The sequence below is a fragment of the Phalangium opilio genome, unplaced genomic scaffold (genome assembly GCF_054372755.1).
Source record: "Phalangium opilio isolate 3A_F unplaced genomic scaffold, DU_Popi_V2 ptg000052l_1, whole genome shotgun sequence".
NCBI lineage: Eukaryota > Metazoa > Arthropoda > Arachnida > Opiliones > Phalangiidae > Phalangium > Phalangium opilio.
The window spans coordinates 977,723-1,004,332 of record NW_028324171.1 but is presented as its reverse complement, the minus strand read 5'-3'; the positions used below and the strand labels follow the sequence as shown (position 1 = coordinate 1,004,332).

General features: G+C 36.1%; 3 long non-coding RNA genes across 9 annotated transcripts; 2 read left to right on the top strand and 1 right to left on the bottom strand.

The window, feature by feature from the left end:
- Positions 1-7,350: 7,350 nt before the first annotated feature.
- On the top strand, positions 7,351-7,641 carry LOC149673391 (uncharacterized). Its single transcript, XR_016367071.1, has 2 exons — positions 7,351-7,389; positions 7,447-7,641. It is a non-coding gene; the product is annotated as an uncharacterized LOC149673391 (long non-coding RNA).
- A 2,418-nt stretch (positions 7,642-10,059) lies between these two features.
- Positions 10,060-11,747, bottom strand: LOC149673389 (uncharacterized). 7 transcript variants are annotated; one of them, XR_016367063.1, is made up of 6 exons: positions 11,072-11,119; positions 10,906-10,984; positions 10,728-10,820; positions 10,632-10,654; positions 10,471-10,560; positions 10,060-10,287 (listed from the first exon to the last, which is right to left on the bottom strand). It is a non-coding gene; the product is annotated as an uncharacterized LOC149673389 (long non-coding RNA). The 7 variants fall into 7 exon arrangements; XR_016367064.1 differs by lacking the exons at positions 10,906-10,984; positions 11,072-11,119 and adding an exon at positions 10,376-10,454 and having other exon boundaries at positions 10,060-10,308; positions 10,511-10,560; positions 10,728-10,871; XR_016367066.1 differs by lacking the exons at positions 10,906-10,984; positions 11,072-11,119 and adding an exon at positions 10,376-10,454 and having other exon boundaries at positions 10,511-10,560; positions 10,728-10,871.
- On the top strand, positions 10,661-11,068 carry LOC149673390 (uncharacterized). Its single transcript, XR_016367070.1, has 2 exons — positions 10,661-10,801; positions 10,871-11,068. It is a non-coding gene; the product is annotated as an uncharacterized LOC149673390 (long non-coding RNA).
- Positions 11,748-26,610: the final 14,863 nt, after the last annotated feature.

Sequence of the window (26,610 nt, the reverse complement as noted above, 5' to 3'; positions counted from 1 at the left end):
TGTAAATCTTTCAATGAGGATATTTTAATTATATTTGAACCATCTTCTTTGCGCAAGAATTCTTTTCCATTTGTCGTCCAGGCATACTTGAATCCTTCTTCCTTAGCAAAAGCTTCGAATAAACGTTTTTGGTGTGTGACAGAAGTATTTCATTTACATAGAATTTTTCATGTTTAAGTGAGTTGTGGATATTATCACTATATAATTCTTCTCTATTTTGCCTAGCATTTTCAAAAAATCTATCTCGCAAATGACAGTTAAGGAGTTTTACAACTATAGGGCTTGGAATTTTTTTGACATGTGTGGGGGGTCTATGTTTACAATAACACTTGATAATGACATTAGTAGGTAATTCTAGATTTAATAATTTGCCTATTGTTTGTACAATAATTATTGGATTTTCGTTCGGGATTTCTGGGATTCCCGACAACTCTAAACTATCTTTTCTTTGATTGAATTCGAGGTCAGCAACCTTCCCTTCCAGAAATTGGACTTTATTATCCACCACTTGGTTCTTTAGGACTAAACCGCTAAATTCCTCTTTCACTTTTAAAGTCTACTACTGTCCGGGCCTAAGGGTACTTACCATTTATAAAAATCCTTGATACGTAGTATTTTAAGCTATTCTTAATTTTTCTTTAATTCTCATATACTTAATCCAAGAGTCACTTAAAATGAATTAAATGTTATCTTTCAAATACCCTATTGCTAATACTCCATAGGGAAAATCTCTAACAAAGATAACAATGGTATATAAAAGCTAGTAAAACCCCAAGATAGTCAGTCTCAAACGTGAATTCAAGCTACGCGTATACTTTGCGTTCGACTTAATCATTCCACTCAATAAATGCTCCTGTTTTACTTTAAATCTAAAAATATAAGTTTTGTTTTGATAACTTCTCGTTTTCACTCACAACCTAAGCACAACCACGAACAACTGCAACTTTACTAAATGCATATATTTTATCTCAGTTGAACTGGACAGCTTTTTCAAAATCATTCAGTTTTAAGTTTGTAGTATCTAAGGCGTCAAGCTTTCGGGACATTTCGTTTAACTGGACCATGATAACATGTAGAAAATCTGGTGATTGCATTACACTTACTGAATTACTCGATGCCGAGTTTTTTCGCTTTGAATCGGTTGATTTACACGACTCACACTTCCAGGTTGTTCTTTTTGCACCAAGTTTCCGTAAATTGTCTTCATTTTTTAGTGTGGTACATTTCGCGTGAAAATAGCCCTCGCATTCTCCGGTACATTGGATAATATCTTTAGTAGTGGTTATATCATTATCGCAACCAGCACAGTGTTCGGCCATAATTCCGTTTGAGTAAAAAAAGCGGAGCAAAAAAACATGTGAGTTTACGAAGTTCTTTGAGGTAGATAATCCATTAGCTTGAAGTTCTAAGAGGTAATAATCCATTAGCTTGAAGTTCTAAGAGGTACATAATACATTACTGTTTAGTTCTTGGTGTATATTCCATCAATTTATTACACAACGCACATTTGGTTGACCCTTGATGACGTCAGTTGAGCATTTTCAATGAATAGTTGAATTCTGAAGCAAATAAAGCTTAAGGTGATAAATTTTGAGGTTTGTGCATAACCTCAGAGCGATATTTTCTACTACTTTGAGTTAATAAACCCCAATAATTAAACTTCTTTTATGACAATTGTAGCTATGCTAGACTGCAACTATGACCAACTCAAAATTCATATTTTCATAATGAATATACTGATAAGATACTGCGTAATTAGTGCAAACACTGAGATTAATCTCAACGCCGACATGTTCAATCAACGCCCTGTCGAGCTAGGTGGCGAGCTCGTACTCCTCACCCCCATTTAAGCGGTTGCGAGAATCCAGCCTCCTTATCATGAATGTGAATATGGCGTTTTGAACACTGATAATAGTAAATAAGAGCAATAATTGATATCTCTCGTCGGGCTAAGGAGGTGGGGTTGACAAGGTATATTTATAAATAATCTGAAACTTAGCTATATTTTAAATACACACCTTGGGCGTATGTAACCCGTAATAATGTCCTCGAGTGTGACCAAAAGAGCTCGGATCGAGGGGGTGGCCAAACTCGGTAGTAAAAGGATACGGACGGGATCCATGATGCTAAACCAAATGAATTAGCGCTACTTATGGTGGGGTGTATAAATATGGATGTATTTACCCGTATCCGTCATAGTTTGTTTAAGATTATCTCCTCGTTAAACCCATCGAAATGTCCCAAGTAGGCGCTTATAACATTAAAACAAACTTAATTATTGATACTAAACAACAATATATGTTGTTGTATTCACTTACATATCTCCGGGATGGATAATTGGAAACGGGCTTACGGAATCACTCCCATCATGATGTTCATAACTTCAGCTCCCTCATCAAGCATAAAATCATCCTCCATTTCTTCTATTATAAGCGGAGTAGCTTCTGGGGTAATTACACATGATATTTCGCCCATAGGGACGCGACCCGCAACCATTATTATGATTAATTTAGGTTCCAAAAAAATGGGACTCAACTTGACACTAAGACAGAAAAAATCGTTGTGAGTAGAAAATTCCTGTTGCTGAGTCCAAAGTGTAGTATGAACTTCTATCCATTACCACGAAAGATCAGCCTTGGCGTTACGGGAGTTATCGAAAACGAAAGACCAGTTGTTTCCACATTTCTGCAGCGGAAATGCTATGTAAAGAAGATCCTCCGAAAATATTTAAACAACATAGAGTCCTTCAGTTGCTCAATCTGTTCAAGACGCCTCTCATAAAGTACAGTTGATTCCATCATTCCAAAAAATATGCAGACCTCCCGGGGGGAAGACAATAATGAAGATACATTTACTTCTGTAAGAAAATATCAGGTTTCGAATCAAAACATTTCTTTCCAAGAAACAAATGACGATCCAATTCGCTTTTAAATAGTGGAAAAATTTTGACTTCCACTCCCTTTAAAACAGAAGTGCTAAAATGTGTGTAGGAAATTGATAGAGAACATAAATCCGTTACACTTCAAGAAAAGGATTTTTATAACATAGACAAAGTTGTCTCCAGAGAAATAAATTTAATAGAAATGGGAAGAAATATTCCATTTTGTTGTCTGAGGAATATATCTCAAACTCTAGATTGCACGATTCTATGCTTACATTAATTTGTAAGTTGGATATGAAAGATCTTGTTCTAGGTATTAGCAGCGATCATTATATTCGAGCTTTCTACTGAAATGATGATTATAATTTCAATATCTCCTTCAATTTCTGATTGGTAGTGAAGCTGCAAAGAAAGAGGTTTAAGCTCTTTCGATTCCACGAAACCCTGGCGTATGACCATTGGATGCTCGGTCTTATTTTCATGAAAGCGAAAGAAATACATATTTTGGATTCATTAAACACATCAAGCAAGGAACTACTAAAACCTTTCCAAATCTTATTGTTGATTACATCGTTAAGTCTGGGAGCTAGTGAAGATCCAAATATTTGCCTAATAGATTGGCAATTTATTATTCTGTATGATAACACTTAGCAAGCAAATGACTACGATTGCGGATTACTCACTCAGTTATCGTTGTACATCTTTCTAAAAGGAGAAAAAACTAAAATAATAGAGCCCGAACTTGGTAGAAAATGGCTCTTTAAGATTTTAAATGCATCATCTGCGCAAGACAGAGGGAAAGTATTGCTGACGAGAAAACTGTTAAACCTGATATATCAAAACGTCTAAAGAATTGAACTCAGAAATAAACCTAAAAAGACCGTCTACCACTAAAGCATTTAAGCAAAATATTGTTCAAACCGTTAACGAAGCACCGTCTACCTTTAAGAATGATGCAGTCTGCGAAGGTCGATTGCAAACTCAAAACGATTCAATTATTGAGGAAGTGCTTAAAGAATGGAATTACAAAATTGTGACACTTCCTTTTGCCAAAATCAATGAAAAAGACTTTCGAGAAGACCTAACCATAAAACTCCGATTGCTAGAGAAACTGATAAATACAGCAATAAATACGAAAACGAGGCCGTGTTTTATACGAGTTTTGACAGCATGTTTTCACTCTTATACCGTATGATTAAGATAAGGTTCTTACAGAATACGTTTTATTTTCATTCGGAGAAATTGACTCCGAATGAAAAGATTCGGATCGAATTTCCTCCAAAAGGACCTTAGAGAATAGGGTCCCAGGGTCATTATCTCATCGAGATTGTTTTGTTTTTGTAACTTGTCCGCCTCGATGATGGGCTTCGCCCTTTTTTCTTTGTAGATCTCTCTGAACCTGTAGAATAGGGCTTTTCCTCTGGCTGGCGGAACCTAATTTAGGGACAAATGACGGTTTGGTTATAGTCTCGACACCCCGGATTTCGTGTGTAGGGGGGGGGACGGCAGAGACAGCACGACATATGGGATGGGTTGGAAGGATGGTAGATCTAACGTCAAAATGGTAGGTTGGGTGACCACTGCTTATGGAAGGGCAACTTCAAACCCTAAGAAAATTAGGATGTCCACCATTTCCGTCTCGCCGTCCACCGGCAACGGGATTTTCTCCAACTTAAGGAAAAAAATAAATAGAAACAAAAATAAAATAAAGTAGTTTCGGATAAATTAATTTACCGTAATGTACTCTTCTTCAGTCCATTTTGCCTGATGTTTTCTAAATTAGCGTGGTAAGGAAGATCAACTCTTATCAACCCTGCTGGTTCGTTGAGAAAAATTCCATTATGCCATATGTAACCGATTCGCTTAAAAAGCTCTGGTTAGTAGGTTTAGAAATAATTGAGACCAAAATTTAGATGACATTTGATGATCTCATTATTCTTTAGGTTTGTTAGGTTAGTGGTATTTATACAAAATAATAATTATGGGGTTAATTAAATTTAATAAATCGTGATAATGACTATTTACATAGGTAGAGTGAAATTAATTACGGGAGCGCCAGTAGGGAATGTCCGTACTAAATGAATTAAACACTTACAGAGAGCTGTATCTTGTGCTGTGATTACAAACGGTACGCGACTAGAGTGAGAGAAGCGCGGGAATTCAATACAATTCAAACTTAAGCCGTTAGAGGGTAGGAATGTCGACCTTCTACCTCTCCGATGACAGGTGTTAGCCTCTCGGGTGTTGAACGGGATTCCAACTGACTAGTTTCTTGACTAACTACTCTACTAAATGATTGACTAATTCAGTTCCCTAGACTGATCAGGCTATGTATACTTGTACCTTATTTATAGTTCCTCCTATCTAAACAAGGGGGCGCTCAGGTAGTGCAATAGAGCACCCTCTAGCTAGAGACTCCATTTTATTAGAATGGATATACGCCTAGCGGCGAAGGGAAAGTGGTGACGGCGACGTCCCTCGTAGCAACGGCTGGTCGAGCTACGACCGTTAGTGCTTCCGTCATGACGGAGACGAGTCCTTCGTCTAAGTCTTCCTCCTCCTCCTCGTCATTCAAGTGTAAAACGTCCTGAAGAACAGATATAAGTGGGGTTAATAAGGGAAAACATATTTTGGATGAGAACTCGAGTAACTTTTAAATAAATTACTTAAGATTAAAACTGGACAAGCTGTTGGTATAGCCCTATGTTTTCTATTTCACACTTAAGTTAATTTAAATTATCTTTAAAGTACATTAATAGGCGCGAAATTCGAAAGTGTAGGGTAAAATAAGACCGCTCAATCTGGCAATCTTTGAAAACTTTGAGGTACTTCGGTCCCTTTTGATATACAGGGTCTTCAGTGTAGCAGCTAAGTAGTAGAATTATAGTTAGTTAGTCTCGTTTCCTAGCAAAATGCCAACCTATTCAAACCAGGACAAATTGGACATGTTTATTTTGGGTGAAGATCGCAGTAACGTTCAACTAAAGGCAGTGCTCTATGCCGAACTGCTTCCACACCGACAACATCCGGTGCGAAGCACCTTTGCCGACATTGGCGAGCACCTTCGTGATTTCGGTAGTGCAAGATCGTGAATGTAGAAGAGACTGTATAGTCTGTAATGAGGATAGAGATTTTGACATCGTAGCACGTTTTGAAGCCAATTCATGCTAATAAGTAATAATAGAGCGAAGGAACAAGAAGTTGCACTAAGCCATTCTACTGTTTAAGCCAGTTTACAATGGCATCACTAACGGCATTATCATACCCCCTACATCATGCCTTAACGGACGAGGATTACCTAAGACGGCAATACCATTAGTCTTACCAGGCGTCATGAGTTTACTGCTTGCAAATGTATTGCAAGACATGGACAGTCGTCGGGAAGAGTGCCTCAACCACAATTCTAGAAACGTCGAATATTTTTGTTGATGTGTTTACCAAACAGTTAAGAAGTTTTAATTTGAGGCCCACGTTCTAAGACCAATCGTAGGACTGTGCTTTAAAATATTTTGTTGTATTCAGGCATATTATCCAGTATTCTTTTTGTAACTTGTCACTAGCATATAATAATCATGAATTCCAGACATTTATTTACACGCTGTATAATTTAGTATGACATCAGCCGTTGGCAGTATTAGGGGTTGTACATAAAAGAAGGTGTTGGTCTGATCTCGACCACACTGTATATGTATAGAGTGTACGAAACAAATAAACATTTTTATTCTATATTTTAAATATTGTGATTTTTAAACTTTTTCTTAAATAAAGTACAAATTATATGCTTATCGAAATCTATGTTTTTTATATAAGTTAAATGTAATTAACGATACATAAGTTCTTCTTTCAACCCAAAATGTATGACGATAAAGCAAAAATAAAATTATTCAAATTTTAATTACAATAAGACTGAAGTGACAGATATTATAAAAAAACGTCTTGGTTTGGACCAAGGCCGAAAAAACAAATGATATGTGTGAGGTTTATCATTTGACTGAAGTTTCAGGTATTTCAATTGTTTTAGTTGTTTTTATCCATTTAATCCTTAATCAATATTAAATTCAATCAACTGATTTTACTGTTAATCGATCCATTCCCTCTAAATTAATTGAAAAATTACATATCTACGCTTTTTCAAGAACAATTACATTTTCCGAAAACATTTTATCATGAAATTAATTATTTTGAAGGGATTTCGTGTCGTTGCTCCCTAACTTGTAAGCACCTTGACGGACATAGTTTTAATTGTTGCTGGCTTAACAATTTTTCAAGTTTTCACCAAAAAAGTTTAAATCTGTAGTAAGTTTCTGAGAAGAGTGATGTTAGAGAAAATATGATAAGGAACTTTTTTCTCAAACTAATATATAAACTAATGTCGTCTTCTTAAGATAAAACAACAATGTTTATCCAGTGTTGTTTCGTTTATTAGGTGGCTCTCTGTAGCACAGGAAAAATATAATATCGGTATAAATATTAATCAAAAATGTCTTCGTGGACAAAGACTAGAAAAAGTAAATGATAAGAGAACAAAATGGAATGACCGAAGTAACAGATATTAAATTTTTCAGTTTAAAGACATGATTATAAAGCATCAATTATTTGAAAAAAAATACTTATCTTCGTTTTTTTCACCAAAATTACATTGGCAGCATTGTTTTCGAAAGAAAGATTCATTCGATATATCCTTTTTGGTATTAACAGTTTTCGAATGAAAAGGATTAGAATAAATATCCGAGTATGGATATGGTTTATTTTTAAAGGTTCCTCTTTTCGAAATTAAAACGACTAAATGCAACCGAAGGAAGAAATTTTATCTTTCATCATGATTGACATTTTAAACGTCGCATTAGGGTGCTTTGGTTTTGCGCCTGCATTTATACGACCACGATTCGATTGGGTCCCATTTTTTGGGTCGACGATTTAAATTGTTTTATAAATCAATCATCAAAATTTGGATAAAAGATATTATTAACAAGAAACTTGAGTGCATGAGAACTGTTTTAAAAGTTGTGATTGAATTAGTTTGGTACGACTTCGACTTGCTATTTATGAGGAACACATTGTAGAGCAAACGTATAACACGAAACACATAAATGGACACCGACAAAATGGTGGGCTGTGTATTTATTTCACTATTGGGTTTAGTTTCCAGTATTAAAACGTATCGTAGTTCAAATTAAAAGCTGCAATCCTTTTAAATATCACTAACGAGGAACTGTTTCTATCATGGTCTACACTGGAAATCTAGCTGTAAATGTAAACGATGTCGCATGTATCTGTTATATAGTAAAGCTTTGACACGAACCATTTTGAAAAGAATGGAAAATTTCATGATACAAAATTTTTGAAGAAATGTAATTTTGGTGAAAAAAACGAAGATAAGTATTTTTTTTCAAATAATTGATGCTTTATAATCATGTCTTTAAACTGAAAAATTTAATATCTGTTACTTCGGTCATTCCATTTTGTTCTCTTATCATTTACTTTTTCTAGTCTTTGTCCACGTCACTCCACGAAGACATTTTTGATTAATATCTGTTCCTTCAGTCTTCATTTTAATTAAGATTGTTAAGAAACTGTTGCATTTTCAAAATCTGCACTAAGCACAAACATAAATATAGGGGAGCGTAAGCATAAGGGACCTAATATTGCTAGTTAGTTACTAATGGTTTCAGGTACCAGTTAATCAGTTATCACCAATGAGATTAATTTATCACTGAAAACATCAAATTTCCATACTAAAATTATTTTGGCCTTTCTTTATCCCCTGACTTTGAGTATTAAAATATTTAAAATAACTCTGAGGATTATCTAGAATCATTTCTACTGATATTTCAAATTCAGAAGAATCAGAGTCATCGTTTTGAGTCTTTCAGATGACTGGCTTGGACTTATGTTACTAGTTTTCGGTTTTCGTTGTAGCAGTCTAACCAAAGAGGGTAGAAAGAGGGGGAGTAGACGGCTTGGCTGGAGTGTTCTCGCTTTGAAAGTTTACCTCTAAGCTCCCGGTGTGCGCGCGCTTCTTTCTCTGCCCTCTTATTGGTTGAAATACGGTGAACCGGATATTAGGAGGAAAATATAACAAATAAATAAAAAAGAAAAGCGAGAACACCCAAAATGCCTTGCCAAAGCCGCTAGCTTCTACTCCCCCTCTTTCTACCCTCTTTGGTCTAACTGAGACAAAGTTTCTGCCTGCAAGCATAGCCCACTCGATCCGCGCTCATGGACGAAAGCTGCTCGCGCTATACATAGTTTACAGGCGTGGAGGATTCATACCATTTGCACAAGGAGACCTGGCAACTTAGAGTGTAAAATAGCAGACGATTTTACACTCTTTGTTGCTTGGTCTCCTTGTGTTAGTGGTAGGAATTCTCCACGCCTGTAAACTATGTATATAATAATAATTGACCTGGTCACGTCGTATGCTAAACTTAGGAATTGGACAATTAAACTTTTTCAGTTAATGTCTGGACTCTGGTTACCCTTGAATTTTCTTAGTGGTCCCGTGGTTTAATTTTCAAACTGGTCATTTGCCCTGTGCCAGGGCCGGAAATAAGCACAAGACACTGGACATTGTCCAATAAAATTTTAAAATGTCCCATAATTTTTTTAAAAACTAAGGGGGTCACTGGACAGTTTGACCAATAAATTTTCCGAAGTTTTGATAGCTTGACTAAAGAGATTCGACACTATTTTGCACACTCCAGTGGACACTGGACAATGTCCTATAAATTTTCAAGTCAAACAGGGGGTCACTGGACGCGTGTCCTATAAGAATTTTTTCTTATTTCCGGCCCTGCCCTGTGCCACCGCCTTATTTCCCACACTGGACAAGGAAGCATTTCTCGTAAAGGATAATGACCATCATTGTGGTATAAGAGACAGCCTGGCAGCCCCGTATTTGTTTACCCTGCCCATAGCCCACTCGATCACGCGTAATACGACGCAAGATGCAGAGCTGCGTCCGTGAGCATGGATCGAGTGGGCTATGCCCTGCCTGGCCAAATCAGCTGACTTAGGTGAAATATTTATTACTTCTATTATTGCGACTTAATTCTAGACATTCTTGAACGAATCATCTTGTGAAAATTTTATAAGACAGGCTTCAGGTGCTGGGTTTTTTCTGCGCCAAATTTGCTTTTTAAATTTAAAAAAAATTAATTTCAACCTTTTTTCCCCTCTCTTCAGAAATTTAATAATGATAGTGTGTTACATATTTATCCAAAATTTATATTAATTAATTAACACACTGTACATCCCTTTAATGGAATTAGTGATGGTGATAGTGTGATTGAATCTATCATTTATTTTACCAGCAAAAAACGTATCTTCGTAGCGGTAACCGTTGGCTGCTGGCACCAGTCTAGAAACCAGGGAATGAACCCTTCTGCGTAGTTTGAATTAATCTACTTTACACATCAAAAATGTATCTAATTTAAACCAAAGGGTTTATTCTAAATAGCGGTTATAAATAGTAATTAAAAACGTAACTGTTACCTAATAAAAATGATTGCAAGAGCCGGGATAAAAACATTGGTTGGTTTGTTGACAGGGTTTAGTGATCGTGTGATTTAATCTATCAATTATTTTACCACTTATTTAAACAAACAAAATGATCTACGCAGTGGTTACCGTTGGCGGTTGCACCAGACATAATCTCTGTAGCGTTTATCGTTCGCAATCTGGCCATTGTTTATTGTTTTCTTAGGTAACGTTAGAATGGGCGCAAAATAATTAATAATTCAATTGTTACCTAGTACAAATGATTGGAAGAACCTGAATTAAAAATATTGGTTGATTTGGTGACAGGGTTTAGTGATAGTGTGATTGAATCTATCATTTATTTTACCAGTAAAAAACGTATCTTCGTAGCGGTAACCGTTGCCTGACGGCACCAGTCGAGAAACCAGGGAACGAACCCTTGTGCGTAGTTTGCATTCATCTACTTTAAACAACAAAAATTGATTTAATTTAAACAAATTACCTAATTAGCGGCTATCGTTGGCCAATGGCACCAGGTGAAACACCTTAAAACGAACGCAACACGGCCAATTGGTCTCTAGTCTACAATAGTACAATCAGCCTGTCTTGAACTTTTGACCGAGGCTTAGTGAAATCAGTGAATTTAAAAATTATCGGCTAAATCTTAACTTTAAATTCTTTTGTATTAAATTATAATGAAGTTTAACTTACGAGAATAAAATAAAATTGGGACTGATTAACCCCTTCTTTTAGATGAAAAGTGGAGAAATTCGCCTTAAGCTCGTCCATAAACAGAGCGGACGACGCATTTAGTAAACAAAAAACTTCGCTATATTAGCGGTAAAACAGCGTAAGTCCAACAGTACGTTTCTCTATGATTTTAGCTAGGATTATACCACGTAAGTCCAGCAGAATAAAAGGTCGTAAGTTTAAGTATGTGCTTAAAAGTACAAAAAGTAATACTTAATATTAATTGTTTTCAATAAAACTTCGAAAGGCACCAGAAAAATGTTCAACCTTTCATTTAAAACCATTTTCAGACCTATCGAATAAATAGTCTTCAAAAAATGGTCGAGACCATTTGGCTATCACAGCAAACATTTCCCATGTTATTCCTATGGGAAAATTTCCCTTTTTTTGCCAAAATGTCTTAATTTTTTTATGGAAATGAAAACCACCCTTAGCAACTTTATTTTCTATGAAGAAAACTAATAGAGGGATCTCTTTGAAATTTTAACCACATATTAAGGGTCCGAATTTTAGTTCAGTGGAATTTTTTCAAAGCAGTAACCATGATAGGAAAAAAGTTACATCGAATCAAAAAACCACCCTTATACATTAAACGCAGTATGAGGTCTTATCTAAGAGAGCAACCGCTCTCTCAGAATAACCAGCAGTAAGATAAGGGACTAGAATTAAAGTGCCCTAGCATTGGTATTAGAGCCTAGCACTAGTGAACAAATTTGACGATTTTATGCCGCTTCCATCGCCAAGTGAAGAGTTTGGTTACCTCGATACTTCTAGTCCCTTATCTTACTTCTGATATAACCAAAGGTTAGGGTGAAGATTACATTTCATGCGGAAATAATATGGGTATACACATTATTCATTACCAGTTATGCGAAGAAGGTCACACTTTACTCCGACCCCCTTCCTCTATTTTCCCAATATAAAAAATTTTGGGTTCAAGTTTATAGGTCATCTGAGCCGTCGCAACACAGTCAGCCAATAATACCATATAGTTCGAAACCTTTTCACATTAGTGACTCTCCGGACTTGCCCGCCAACCTGAAAAACCTAAAACTATAAAAGATTCGTGTACATGAATGATTATGGTTGTGGCTTGTCACTCGCTAGCGCCTGAAGGACCGATCACTCAGTGTAATTTGTGTACATTTGTAAGTGAGTAGACCATTTTAGAAATTACATTCAGAGAAACTAAAACACAAGGGTGATGCCTAGAAGCTATAGGCAATGCGTGTTGACTAGCCTCCTACCTCTAGTGAACTTTGGCACCGTCGGGCGGTGACCCTTGGTGCGAGGGAGAATACCCCAATGGTGGCCTCGACCCCTGTGTGTTTTCCGAAATGGTCTTTAAGCGTGCTAAAATAATTACTCGTAATACGTAACCCGTGTACAAGTAGCGCCAACAATGTAGAAAGGGGTGGTGACGTTTCAAATGAAGACTGAATTATGACCAAGAAATTCTAAAGCACGGAGAGGGAAATTGCAGTGCAATCTTTTCTTCATAGAGGCGACAATAGAAATGTAGCATTTCGATTAACGAAATTAAATGTATAAATTCGTGCAACACCCTTGTTTGGCATCCACTATTAAATATTTACATTTTCCTTTCGAATTATGTCAAAGTTCACCTGCTCTTTTAGAAAGTCAGTAGAATATTTCAAATATTCAATATTGACACCTCAACACGTACTCCCTTCAAAATAATAAATTTCATGATAAAATATTTTCGGAAAATGTAATTGCTCTTGAAAAAGCGTAGATATGTAATTTTTTCAATTAATTTAGAGGGAATGGATCGATTAACAGTAAAATCAGTTGATTGAATTTAATATTGATTAAGGATTAAATGGATAAAAATAACTAAAACAATTGAAATATCTGAAACTACAGTCAAATGATAAACCTCACACATATCATTTGTTTTTTCGGCCTTGGTCCAAACCAAGACGTTTTTTTATAATACAATACAGATGTCAATCAGTGTTCTATGAATTGGGTAATATACTTGCGTGCCCAGGCGTTTATCTTAACGTTACCTGTGAATAGTTCTTATTATTTTGTCGCAGCATTCGTTAAAACAGTTGTCACCTTGCGGGAACTATTTGTAAAAGACATTGCAAATGAAATTGTTTCATTAACACAACAGCGAATAAATGACGTACATCTAACACTGACAGTGTGATTGTCCGCTGCTTAGTTCATAGGCTTCTTAGTATTTGGTATCATAACTGAACATAGTTTTTTTGCAGCTGAATTGCCTAACGTTCGCAAGAGACCTTTGTCCTTCAAAGAAGAGCTTCTTGTATCTGCCAATGAAGCTGTTAAGCATGAAGAACACCTTCACTCAGTACTGGTGGAAAATGAACGGGTGGTGCTGGAACAAGAAGGGGCCAGGCTCGAATATAAGAAACTTAAGATGGAGCGCGAAGCAGAAAATAAGAAGCATGCAAATGAAACGAAAAGGTTGAAGGCCGAGGCTGCTAAGATTCAAGCCGAAGCTGCTAAGATTCAAGCCGAGGCTGCTAAGCAGCAATGGTCCAGGCTGAAACCTTGGTTGCACGCATGTTTCCATGAAGTCCTCTTTTTTTGGTTCTTCTTTTTTATTTATTGCATGCAAAATGTGATATGCAAATTGTGTTTTATCATTTATTTCGCGCTTAATTTATGACGCACCTTTTTCTATTTAATTTCTTTCTTATTTTCCTTGTACATATATATTGCACATTTTCATTGGATATTTTCATTACTGTCTTGCTTAGTTTCATGTATTATTTATTTTGCGCTTAATTTGGCATGCGCTTTACTCAATCATCATTTGTTTCATTTCATTTATTGTTTATAACACTCAAAAATTGGCGTGCGCTTTAATCTTAATTTAATGTTTTTACATGCTTAGTCTGGCATGCGCTTTTATTGTAAATTAATTTAATTTAATGTTTTACATGCTGAGTCTGGCATGCACTTTTATTGTAAATTAATTTAATTTAATGTTTTACATGCTGAGTCTGGCATGCGCTTTTATCGTAATTTAATTTAATTTAATGCTTTTCCTGCTTAGTCTGGCATGCGCTTTTATTGTAAATAAATTTAATGGTTTACATGCTTATTCTGGCATGCGCTTTTATTGTAATTTAATTTAATGTTTTACATGCTTAGTCTGGCATGCGCTTTTATTGTAAATTAATTTAATGGTTTATATGCCTACTCTGGCATGCGCTTTTATTGTAAATTAATTTAATGGTTTACATGCTTATTCTGGCATGCGCTTTTATTGTAATTTAATTTAATGTTTTACATGCTTAGTCTGGCATGCGCTTTTATTGTAAATTAATTTAATTTTTTACATGCTTATTCTGGCATGCGCTTTTATTGTAATTTAATTTAATGTTTTACATGCTTAGTCTGGCATGCGCTTTTATTGTAAATTAATTTAATTTTTTACATGCTTATTCTGGCATGCGCTTTTATTGTAATTTAATTTAATGTTTTACATGCTTAGTCTGGCATGCGCTTTTAATTTAATGGTTTACATGCTTATTCTGGCATGCACTTTCATCAATCTGTTTAATTTAACATTTTAAATTAAGCATGCTCCTGCTATATTTAAACACGATTATTCTCGTTACTTATTGCATGTTCTTGATTTCATGGTGTGCCTCGCAACTTTATAGCCTGTAGGAGGTTCATGCTTGTCACTTTCCTTGAGATGTGTAATTGTTAATAAAGATCTTTTCACCACTGCAAGATCAGCCTGGTCCTAAGTATACGGTGAGAGTAATAACTACTCTCTAACTTCACAGATTCAGTTTACATCACTTTGAGCATCGTCCAATCACATGGGTTCATGGAAGATACACTTTACGTCATCAGCAAAGAGCAGCGCTCATTTAACAGATATCTATATTATTTGGTCGTAAACGTTAATATATGTATGTCCATCAATTAATAAATTTCCTTTTCAGCGTTACCAGGCTCTACAGCGAAAGCTTGATCGATATGGGAAGCACACATTTTTGGCGCCATCAAGGGCTTGAACTGAACCCTAGTCTGAAGAGGGATAGGCCTGGGAATTTGACGTGGCGAGTCGCATTGTGTTTTATTAGGATGATGACGTCTCATTGGGTAAAGAGACGCATTAGACGCCTTTGGGCTACATTCGCCTCAAAATATAGTCTCAAACTTGAAATGGGTAAGATGTATGGTTTGCTCGGCTCAAGCTGTGATGGAAACTGAGCTGCGAGTGATAAGTTTACCATTTGTGTGAGATGAATCATCCATTGTAATGTGATATTCTACATATCAAAATATGATCATCATTATATCTTTAGTTAATATTTGAAATAGACCTACTGATAATGTGCTTACGTTATCGAAGACAAAGGCATTGTGTTTATGCGTTCTTCAACTATGTCTTCACGAATGGGAAGTAATGGAGTATGTTACCACAATTAACCGTAACGTCTGCTGTGATTCGCCATAATCGCTGTAGGGCAACAGACAATTTCTTTTGGCAAACCTGTACCGTGAGAGTTGGTATGGCGATGGCTTCGACGCTGTAGAGGCTGCCATTGAACGTGATATGGACATTGCTAGATGATAAGTCGTCTCTGAGGTTAGTAGTGTTGGGTTCATGTAGTTATTCAACATAGAACACACTGAGGGCTCGTAGTGTGAAGTGTCAAATGCGAGTAGACAGACCTTCACTTTACAATAGATCTGTTAATGCAATTCATCGGCGTGCCACTGTCATCACTACCTGGACGGAAGATTGCTTTAGTTTGATGCAAGTGATGTAGATTTGTCTGTCTTTGTGTGGAGAGTTCTAGAACGTTGTCTTGTCAAAGCTTGACGCTCTATATATATAATATTTGGGAAAAGGCCAAAGTGTGGTTTCCGGTGCAGTACATCATGGAATTTTTCATGATCATTAACAAACTTAGTCGAGACTGCTTGTGATGCATAAAAAGTGGTCTCGCTAGTTCGGCACGTCCGTCTAAAATCAACCATTGTGATGCCTGTTGATCAGTGTTGGCGCAAACGAGCTCTTTGAATGTTCTCTAAATCATTCTCTTCAAGCAAGCTCGGATAAATGGCGGAAGCAACTGTGATGCTCAACTACACTGTGAGCCACGTCTTATTATCTAATTAGTGACGCGCAATACGGAAATAATGAGACTCCGGAGTTCTTCATTTATGACCCAGAATATAAATAGTTGAGATGTTAAAACGTTTAGCGTAGCTTTCAACTGAGCACACTATTCAACCTTGAACGAATGATGGGTCTGTGTGACTGACACAAAGTATTTCGGTTTAAAGCGTCGTGAAATGTCAAGGTCAAATTGTTAAGGGTTAATGTACACGCATTTCGTTGTGGAGTAGAAGGCTTTATCTACCAACACAGCTGACAGTACCCTATACCACTATTACCCTAAACCGCAGCATGTTTTGATGGAAAGGAGAAACGGGGTGAGACCACGGAGGAAAACTCCTTTAACAAGTGTATGGGGAGAGAACTTGCAAAGTCCACGCAGAAGTAGACTAGTTTCACAGTTCGGTATCGAAATTTTCCTCTTGGTGAGAGACAAAGTGGTAACTGCAACTGCAACCGCACCCCACCTTCACGATGTTAAATTCTGTGGTTCCACCCAAGGTCAGAATTTACAGCTCTATCAAAGTTTACCAAATCTGCCGTCCAGCTTGAAGCAGTTCATTGTAGTCATGGGCTTGCTCTGCTTCAAGTTCATCATCGGTATCAACGTTATGTGGTTGCGGATTTAATGCAACTGGTCCAGTTATAAACAAAAAAACTTAGATTACAACTGGTTCTAATCAAATGTAGTCCCAATGGAGTCGAGAATGCTGTTCTAAAAAATTTGGACTAGTACACACTCTTTACTGACCATGGGGCAGGATGATGCGTAATCTGAGTGAAACCGGCTTACTGTGGCACAGCTCAGGTCGGATGGGACGCCGAAAACGGGGGATTAATAACCGGACTCAATGCTAAGGGCTACAGGTGAAGTAATTACCATTGAATCCTACTCTTTCATCCCCATTTTTGGCGACCCATCCGACAGAGCTGTGGCACATTAAGCGTGCCGGTTCGTCTCAGATTATGCATCCTTCCCCATCATTCTTGCCATAAAGATGTACGTATATCCATGCACATGCATAAATTCAACATTCAACATATATGACTATAATTTACCTTGGTCCCTAGCATTGGCTCATCCAAACAGAAATTGTGCAAGATGCAGCAAGCATAAATTATAGTGCTGACCTTTCTAGGGTTATAGCACAGGGCACCTCCTGACATGTCCAAGCGTCGGAAACGCATCTTCAAAATGCCATTAACGCGTTCAATAACATTCCGACCTAAATGTTCATAACGATTAATGGGCTAAGTTACTACAGCAACACTCGCTTTGATTATGTCAGGTATCAACGTGACCAATAGTTTAAAATAATTTTGAAAATATCACGCCATAGGGTTCGTTTCTCTCCGAAATGACCCGCTGTTGGGTCATCGTGTAACTCGTGCAAGACGTTATGGCGCAGGGACAGGAAGACATGTTATAGGTTTGGCTAATTTAGCCTCATGACGAACGGCGGGTTTCTATCATTTTATATAGAACGCCCTCTGTTACACAATAGTGCGACCCCTTGCTTTCCATTTTACGCGCAAACTTGGACGCTTGAGGAAGCTCGCCTGTTAAAAGGTACGTTTTAAGGGCTATTATCGAGGCATCCTTATCTTGAGCTTCGGCCAAGGTGCGTAATTCTCTAATGGGGCTACAATTATCTTTATTCGTAGTGTCAATGGCGCGGACAGTATAGGGCTTTGCGTACTCGGTACATCCATTTGACTACAAATTTCCTCAAACAGAGCGGACTCAGTTACGTCATGGTCGTTTTTGTCTATAGCACTACGGGAGAAGGCGTCGGCAACGACGTTGTCTCTACCCTTGCGGTGCTCGACCTTGAAATGGAATTCTTGTAATTCAACTGCCCATTGGGTTAATTTTGAAGACGCATTTTTAATTTTCGAAAGCCACTGTAGTGCGCTATTGTCTGTTATTAACGTATACGCTACACAGTCGAGATAGTGACGGTATTAATTGGCCTTCCATACTACAGCTTATAACTCGCCTTCGGTTGCGTGATACCGGGTCTCTACGCCCTTAAGATTTTTACTGGCGAAGGAGATGATGCGCTCATTGTTTTAATCTATCTGATAAAGGACGGCTCCTAAGCCTACGAGACTAGCGTATGTTCGTAAGAAAAATGGTAGAGAGTAATTTGGATAGCTACGCTCACATTCCTCAGTCCATTGCAGTTTCGTGGACTTGCCGTTTTTCGTTAAATTTGTAAAAGGTAATTCTAAATCTGAGAATTTATCTATAAATTCACGCTACCACCCTACCATGCCTAGGAAAGATCGAACTTTTTCCACGTTCTTAGGACGTGGAAAGTATCTAATAGCCTGGGTCTTTGTTAAGTCTGTTTCTATGCCTTTCGCACTAACCATAAATCCAAGGTACAGTACATAACCTGAAGTTGCATAAAAAGATATCGTTTCTTTTACAGGTTAAGCCTGATTCTTTCAACCGCGCGAGAACGTGTTCCACGTGTTTTATGTGTTGGGAAACAGAACTCGAGCGCAGCAGGAGGTTATCGAAGTATTTCTCAGTGCTAGATCTGAAAGATGGATTTTGGCAAATAGAGCTAGAAGAGCATGCCAAACAATTTACAGCCTTTGTTACTCACAAAGGTCTTCTTGAATTTAATGTCCTTCCCGTCGGATTATTAAACTCACCCGCTACCTTCAAACATGCAGCTCATGGAACTAATTTTCGAAGTGACCCTAACAAAATCCCCGAAAACTCTGTCAAATTCTGGGCGTTAAGCCACTGGGCATACCATTCTCTTGTAAAAAAAATGTAACCAACACAATAAATGCAACCAAATATTATAAACGCATTAAATGCAATAACATATTATTAAAGCGATAAATCATCATCAATATAAATTAATAGTAGCTGAACCTTAATCCACGGTTAGTTTAAACTATGGTACAATTAACAAAAAATTAAATGAATACTTCAAATTTTGGTTCAAAATATTAATAAGGTTTAATTAATATTAAAACTACCGACGTTTGTAAAGCCTCATTTTTCCTATTTCACTCTGGTTTAAATTAACATTAAAAACATGAATAGTCGCTTTTAGAAGTTTAGTGTATAATAGTGACTGTTTAGTTAGAATTAATAACACCAATAAATATTGCAATAAAAGCGAATATTTTATTAAAACTCATTATAAAAAGTAAATTTACACTACTGAACCACAATCTATCAATAACTTGAACGTAATTAAATTTCATGTACACTTGCTACTTAGAAAGTGCTATACCTTCCGAAAGTGTCAGCTCTATTCTTCAGTATGAGCTGAGTATGTATAATTCACCTTAACTCTAATGTTTAGAGGAGTTTTTGATTATTTCAAACACATTGCGTTAAATTTTTATCATATCTTGTGCTAGGTTTGTGGTAAAGATTATCTATACAATATGTTAGTGAATGATGTTATTCTATAGTTTAGCTTGAATACCAGTAATTAAACCAAATACAATTCATAGCAATTTAAACCAATAAACAAACGGCAATGTGGACTGTGGAAATAGCAAACAACGTAACCCTCCGTTTTTAACGTGGTTACGTTGAGAGAATCTATGATGTAAATCTGAAAATAATTTCACTAATTAAATTATATAACGACACTGTCCTCCAGGATTAACCAGTACCACTGTTACTTATGAATTAAACAATCCACTGTTGGTAACAAATAGTTTATAAAATGATAACGTAACATCACAGTATGACTGATTCAATAGGACCGAAATTGTTTTAACGAATAATCTGGTCCTCTACATTGGTTTAGTTTTAAGGAATTACATCAAACACCTTCACAATTAGTACCATTTTAGTGAGATTAACAAATAATGAGACCGTGTATACCTGTCCTCAAATGAGAATGTTGAATTAACTGCGCTAACGTATACACCACTCTTTTAACTGCCGTATGGAAAACACATTGAACATTTTGTCATCTTTCCTCAAGGACTATTATATGGGGCACACCCCACACCCCTTCCCCTAAGGAGACCTAACTTAGCCTTTGAAAGCGCCTAGCTACTTTCCGAGACAAATTTTATTGGTCAAAGCCAAACTTGGTCTCTGATTCACCAAAAAATCCGTCTCCTCTAAAAGTTTCTTTTGAGGCGCTGAGCGGATGAATTCCTTTATAATTCCGGTTCACAACGTTCTTCCTATTGTTTTTCTATTTTAAAGGTACAAATTGTTAACATTTTGCTCATAATTAAATATGATTTCGTTCGTAATTACATTTTACGTAATTTTATGTATATATTAGGGGTTATATTAGAAGCAATCGCTGAGTTACTCACTTAAGCCTTGGTAAGTATATTTTTATTATTGACTATTGCCACTTATTGACGCACAAAAGTGTTAAAATAATAAAATTAGGTTTAGTTTTTAGCAAATATGGTCGCTACAAGGCACTGTTTGTACCCTGGCTGTCATAATGACTCTCGACACAATTATAAACCGCACATGAAAGGCTTTTTTTTTTCATTCCATTCCCTAAGCCAAAAAGTTATGCGGTAAATCGACACCCGATAAGGTTAAGAGCCATTGGTATATTTGTTCGAAGCATTTTGTTGGTGGCAGCGGACCTAGCACAGAAAATTCCGATCCATTACCGTGTTTTACTATTAATGAAGAAAATTCCGAAGATCTGGCTAATTCAGCCGTTGAAATTGGTTGGTCATATGGGAAAGAACTAGAAAATTTTATGTTCTCCAAGTTTTCCAATGTAAAATAGCTAATTCAAGTTATAATATCCGCTGACAAGAAAGTTGGAATTAAAGTTCTAAATGATGAAAATTATTTGGGTGAACAACATTTTGTTTGGGAATATATATCAAGAAAAGCGGCAACAAATGCAGAACTATTGAAAATTTAAAAAGTTAAATGAGCTGGATATCTGCTACGGTAGCCCAGAGAAAAAATTAGTTCAGGCCTTCAGATATCATTCCAAGAATAGGCCCAGCACAGGAAAAGAATGCTTCGACGGAACTGATACGTGTGTCCGCTCAGTTAAGTGCACCGGATTAATTCCTTCTGGAATTAGAAGAATAAGATGCGTTCCATGTGTACGATATAGAAAGTACCTTCTTTACTTAAAAACACTAAACATGAAAGCCAAAAGAAAGAAAACCACTCCACAACAAAAACTAAGAAGACAACGCGACTTTTTTAAGGAGCGCGCCGTTGATGAAGAACCATTTAGCAAAACTTTCAAAGAACAATCAATAAGAAACTCTAAAAGCAAAAACAAAAGGGGTGCTAGGTGGCACCCTGATGTGTTAGAGTGGTCACAATTGGTGAAAAATCACTCACCAGCTGCTTACGAGGCCTTAAGAAAATCTGAAGTTCTGTCTCTGCCATCGAAGCAATCTTTAATAAATATGGTAAAAAAAAAGATCCTGTATTTACCAGTGAAATATTTTTAGACCTAAAGAAGGAATTTGAGAAGTTAGGTGAAGAACCACACAAGAAGTATGTTGCCCTTTTATGGGATGAAATGAAATCCAAAGAGAAAGTAGACTATGACAGCAAAAGCGACAAGTTCGTTGGTATCATGAAAGATAAATCGGGAAAGCCGGAAGTATTAAAGTTGATGGTTCGTGGTGTTACAACAAACTTCAGATTTCCGCTATCGTTTTTCCCGTCTAGAGGGTTAACAGGTCCAGAAATTTTTGACATTGTTTGGGAGGCTGTTGAAAAGTTGGAACTCATTGGAGTAAAAGTACTATTGTTTGTTTGTGATGGCGCTGCGCCCAATAGAAAATTTTATAAAACGTGCACAATGAAATCAGAACAAAAATCGCTTCACAAAGTTGAAAATAAATTCGCTAGAGACAAAGAAAGGGACGTATATTTTGTGTCAGATGTGCCTCATTTGATTAAAACAACCAGAAACTGTATGAGCAATAGTAGATACCACCAATGTTCAAGAAAATTATGGATAAATGGAAAAGAAATAAACTGGACTCATATTGTCAATTTATACAAAAAATTATCCTGCCAAACTATTAAAACGGCTCATCAATGAACGTTTTCATGACTTCTTACTCGAAAATGAGAGTAAAGTATGCAACGCAAGTATTGAGTAACTCAGTAGCAGCGGCCTTGGAGCTTGAAGAAAATGAAGAACTAGTGGAAACAATAAGGTTCATAAGAATGTTCAACAAATTTTTTGACCTTATGAATACTAAACATTTAACGGAGGCTCGAGAAACCAACAACTTTAACATAGCTCCCTATTTTTCAATCTCCGATGAACGCTTTAGAGTGAAAAAAATTTTAAATCTAGATTTAGTTTCAAAGCTTCATTATTGATTAATTTTAAACTTCCTTAGTGGTTAGAAGAAGATTTTCTAGGGTACCTAAAAGAATGAGAAGAGAGCGTAAAAAGCAGGCCTGGAGATTTTCGCCCAAGTGATCGAAACAAAATGCTTCTTAGCCAAGAAACGAGAGAAGGCCTGGAAAGGAGTGGTAAAATGAAACAAATATGTCACAAATAGCGCATCTCTAATTCGAATACATATATATTTAGTTATTTCAGTTATATCCGTGGTAAAATTTTTATTGTCAAAGGGAGCACCTGTAAATACTCTGGGAGAGCTGTTGAATAAAGTCTAGCTTCTCGGACTGAAAACAAGAGCTAGCTATGGATGGGAACTGCTTAAGTGCAGTGCGCGTTAAAAAGGATAATTTCTATCTTTCAAGAAATTAGAATGATGCGAGTTAAAAAACGGTAACAAGAAACAGAGTTTTATTTTTAATAAAAAGTGGCCTTATAGGTCCATCCATTTGAAAGGTTCTTAGAGTTCTGATTTTTACAAAAAGCTCGCTCACCTAGGAAGGTGAGGGCTCACAGTAACCTATAGTTTGCGGCGCCAAGAAGTCGGCTAAACTATAGGCTTTACAATGGCTTAAGACTACCCAAGTTTCCCCGCGTGCGATAACCATCTCTAAAGAGATGCTGCACCGATTACCCCTTTTCTTGAAAGTTTTCTTTGAGTGTCCATTTGTCACCGTTTGACATATTTTTGGGTAGGGATTTTAAAGGAGGGGTACTTGTAAAGTTATTCTTAAAACTAGTAAAGGTATACTTAAAAATAAAATGAAAGCGCCTTCTGGTCTATATTTTTAACAGCACCATTTGTATTAACCAATCATATGAATCAGGACCCCCTTGAACAGGAATTCAGTATCCATAGATAGGTTACTGGTTCCAACTTAAATCCATCACTTCTGGAATATATGCATAACTCTAAAAGGCTTAGGGTTGTTAAGCCTATCATAAGAAAATGTAAGTAAAAAGCTTTAGGTAAAATATTTATTAAAATGTTATCTCACTTTTCATATTGCCATTTTGAGGAACTTAAAAGTTATAATAGTTTTTTATCTCTATTCATCATTGTTAGGTAGATTGTTTGACATAGCTCTTAGTGTTGGCCTAATGTCCTTTGAACTTTTACTGGCTTTTTTAGATTCAAATTCAAAAGTTTCGTTTAAACTTGAGGAATGTCCTTTGATTTGAATTTTTAGAAAAGCCAATATCAATCGCTTAAAGCAATAAGAATTGTTCGTTTACTTGTTCCAGAATGTTTTAACTTCATCATTTCTGGATATTTGTTTTTCTGCTTCTGTTTTTAGTCTAATGTTTTCCCGCTTTAAGCCTTTTTTACTAATAGCCATCATTAACTTGAAAATTTTATACCCTTGTTCTGTTAGTCTAAGCAGTTTTCCCCTCGATACAGTTGTTGAATAAATTTCATGGGGCTTTATCGATTTGTTCCTTGTTTTCAACTTTCCATGTTAATAACTTCGCAACAACAGATCCAGCTACATGATTTAGGGCATTTTCTTCATCGTTTTCTTTATTTTTTTCTTGAAGAATATTTCTAGCTCTGTTATTTTGAACGTTGTTTGCTCCAGAACTGCTGCCAACGGCTTCTGTCTCGTCAATAATTTGAATTTCTGATCCGTATTTTTTAGACAAAAACTTTTGAAAGGAAATGAGGAATCGACGTAGAAAACCTTGAACAATGAACTCTTGGTCTACTTGGGGAAGCTCACCAAAAATCTAAAAATGGAAAAATTATCAAAAACAAATTTCTAAACGACTTTAATGTTATTTTATCAATTTAAATCAATTAAAAACACAAACCTGCAAGCGTCTAAAAGTTTCAATCAATTTTCTATTAACTTCTTTATCACGAGAAGTTTCTAATGTCAAGCGTTCATAATTTGGGCAGGGGTATTCTTTCACCTTCTGACATATTGGATAAAATAGATCCTGTATTTCGTCAACTAGCATATAAGTGTGATACTTCAACTTTCTTATAGTCAAAGCAGTTTGTCCATCACTTAGTCGCTCTAAATCTTAAAGCTTTTCAAGGGCTTCATTAAAAGCTCGACGAAAAGGTATAAGAGCATCATGGTAAAATGTCTCATCTTTGAAAAACTTTGAATTATTCAAAGCAATAGAATTATCCAATAGCCAATCAGTTGAATCACAACTACTTTCATCATCCAAATCAGAAAAAGAATGAATTACCCTGTTCCGCTTGTCCATATTTTATAGCAATAAAATGGTAATCTAATAGTTAAATGAATATCAGTATCAATAATAAGAAGGAATTTAGTAATAGTAAGAAAAATGTAAAAATACCTTCTTAATTTCCGATGTTCTCTTCTACACCCTAATTTCAAAATCGGATTTGTTTTGTCGTCTGCTTATATCGTCAAAATTTCTATCAACACTATTGGCTTAAGCCTGGCGCACTGTGAGCCAATCGTATTTGTCTCACATAGTAGCTAGGGGAAATGGCTAAGTTAGGTCTCCTTAGGGGAAGGGGTGTGGGGTGTGCCCGAAATAATACTCTTTGCTTTCCTGTAATATTTTGAAGTTGAAATCTTCACAGGGTGAAAACACTACCGTTGATTTCTAAACCACAATAATTTCGATATGCCATTTTTTACTTAAAACTAGAAGCGCCAACAAAAAGCCATGATGAATACAGTATTAAGTAGCGTAAAACCTAGGCTCTAGGGTTAGGAATTGTAGTATGAATCAAAGCAGACTGCGTATGTTTGTAATTCCAATCCAAAACAGTTCTGGGAATTAGCTTCCTTATAATCTTTAAAAAGGAAAGACACTATAAACAGTCACTATATTACATAGACAAACTAAAATACAATTTAAGACTTGGCCGTAAAGAACGTCGAAAAGCCTACTTTAAATGATATAAAAACCTCTATTAACTGTAATTATTTACCAGAATTACTTTTCTAGACGAAAATTCGACCTGATAACGACGTATTTCTTATTAAAGGTGCTACAGTTAATTAGAAAAGGTGCTCAAGCTCGGATGAAATACCAAAGTAATTTGTTAGCGTCTACTGCTAAGAAATTAAGACAATCAGCAAGAAAGCCAACATTTGCAATTTGTCAACGTAACTTGTTAGCACCCACAAACCTAGGCTTTTCTAGTTGTCAACGAGAACTAAATGAAGAAATTGGTTTAAGCGCGCTATGAGGTTGCGCTATAAGGTTAGGCTGACTTCTGACCGAAAAGTAATTTTTTGATGCACTTTGTTAATTAGTTAAAGTACAATACTTAGACTTTATTAATTAAAAATCGAAACAGGTAAGTTTCCCATTTAATAAATGCTTGTTAATTTAGAAGTATCCCGAAAACTAACTTCGCTGTAGTTTTTCAGTGTGGCTTGTCACAAATTCCATAAAAAACTGAAAACTTTTTAATGCTTTTTCTATGGGACGCTAACCCTAAAAGGTGTGACTTTTTCTTTAACATTACGGAAGGGTATCAAGTCATATCTACAAGGGCCTACCGGCCCTGTAGAATACGAATTTATAAGTATGAAGTATTTTTTTTCATTGTCGTTACACCACTCCCCCCTAAAAGACACGTTTGTCCTCAAACGTCTTAGACAAGGAAAATTCATTAAGGCAATTGAAGTACCTGGCCAGGGTAAGGAGAATATAATTAAAATGAGTTAGTCGACGAAAGATAAATATAACAAAGTTGTCTAGTGAGGTTAAGGACAACAATGTTAGTATGATTGTTATAATTCTATGAGAAAGACCGATTGTTATTATATAACGAGAATCACTAGAGTTTATATAATATTATGAGAACGAGTTTTCGAATATAGGGGAGACTCGAGAATCAATCGGTGGATAAGAATGTAGAGAACAATCGTCAAATTGAGGACACCTGTTTCCCAACTTGAGTTTTCAAAAATCATAAGCAAATGAAATTGAAAAATAAAAAAACAAATCAATTAAATCCTTAAAATATTAAAGTAAATAAACAATTGAAAACA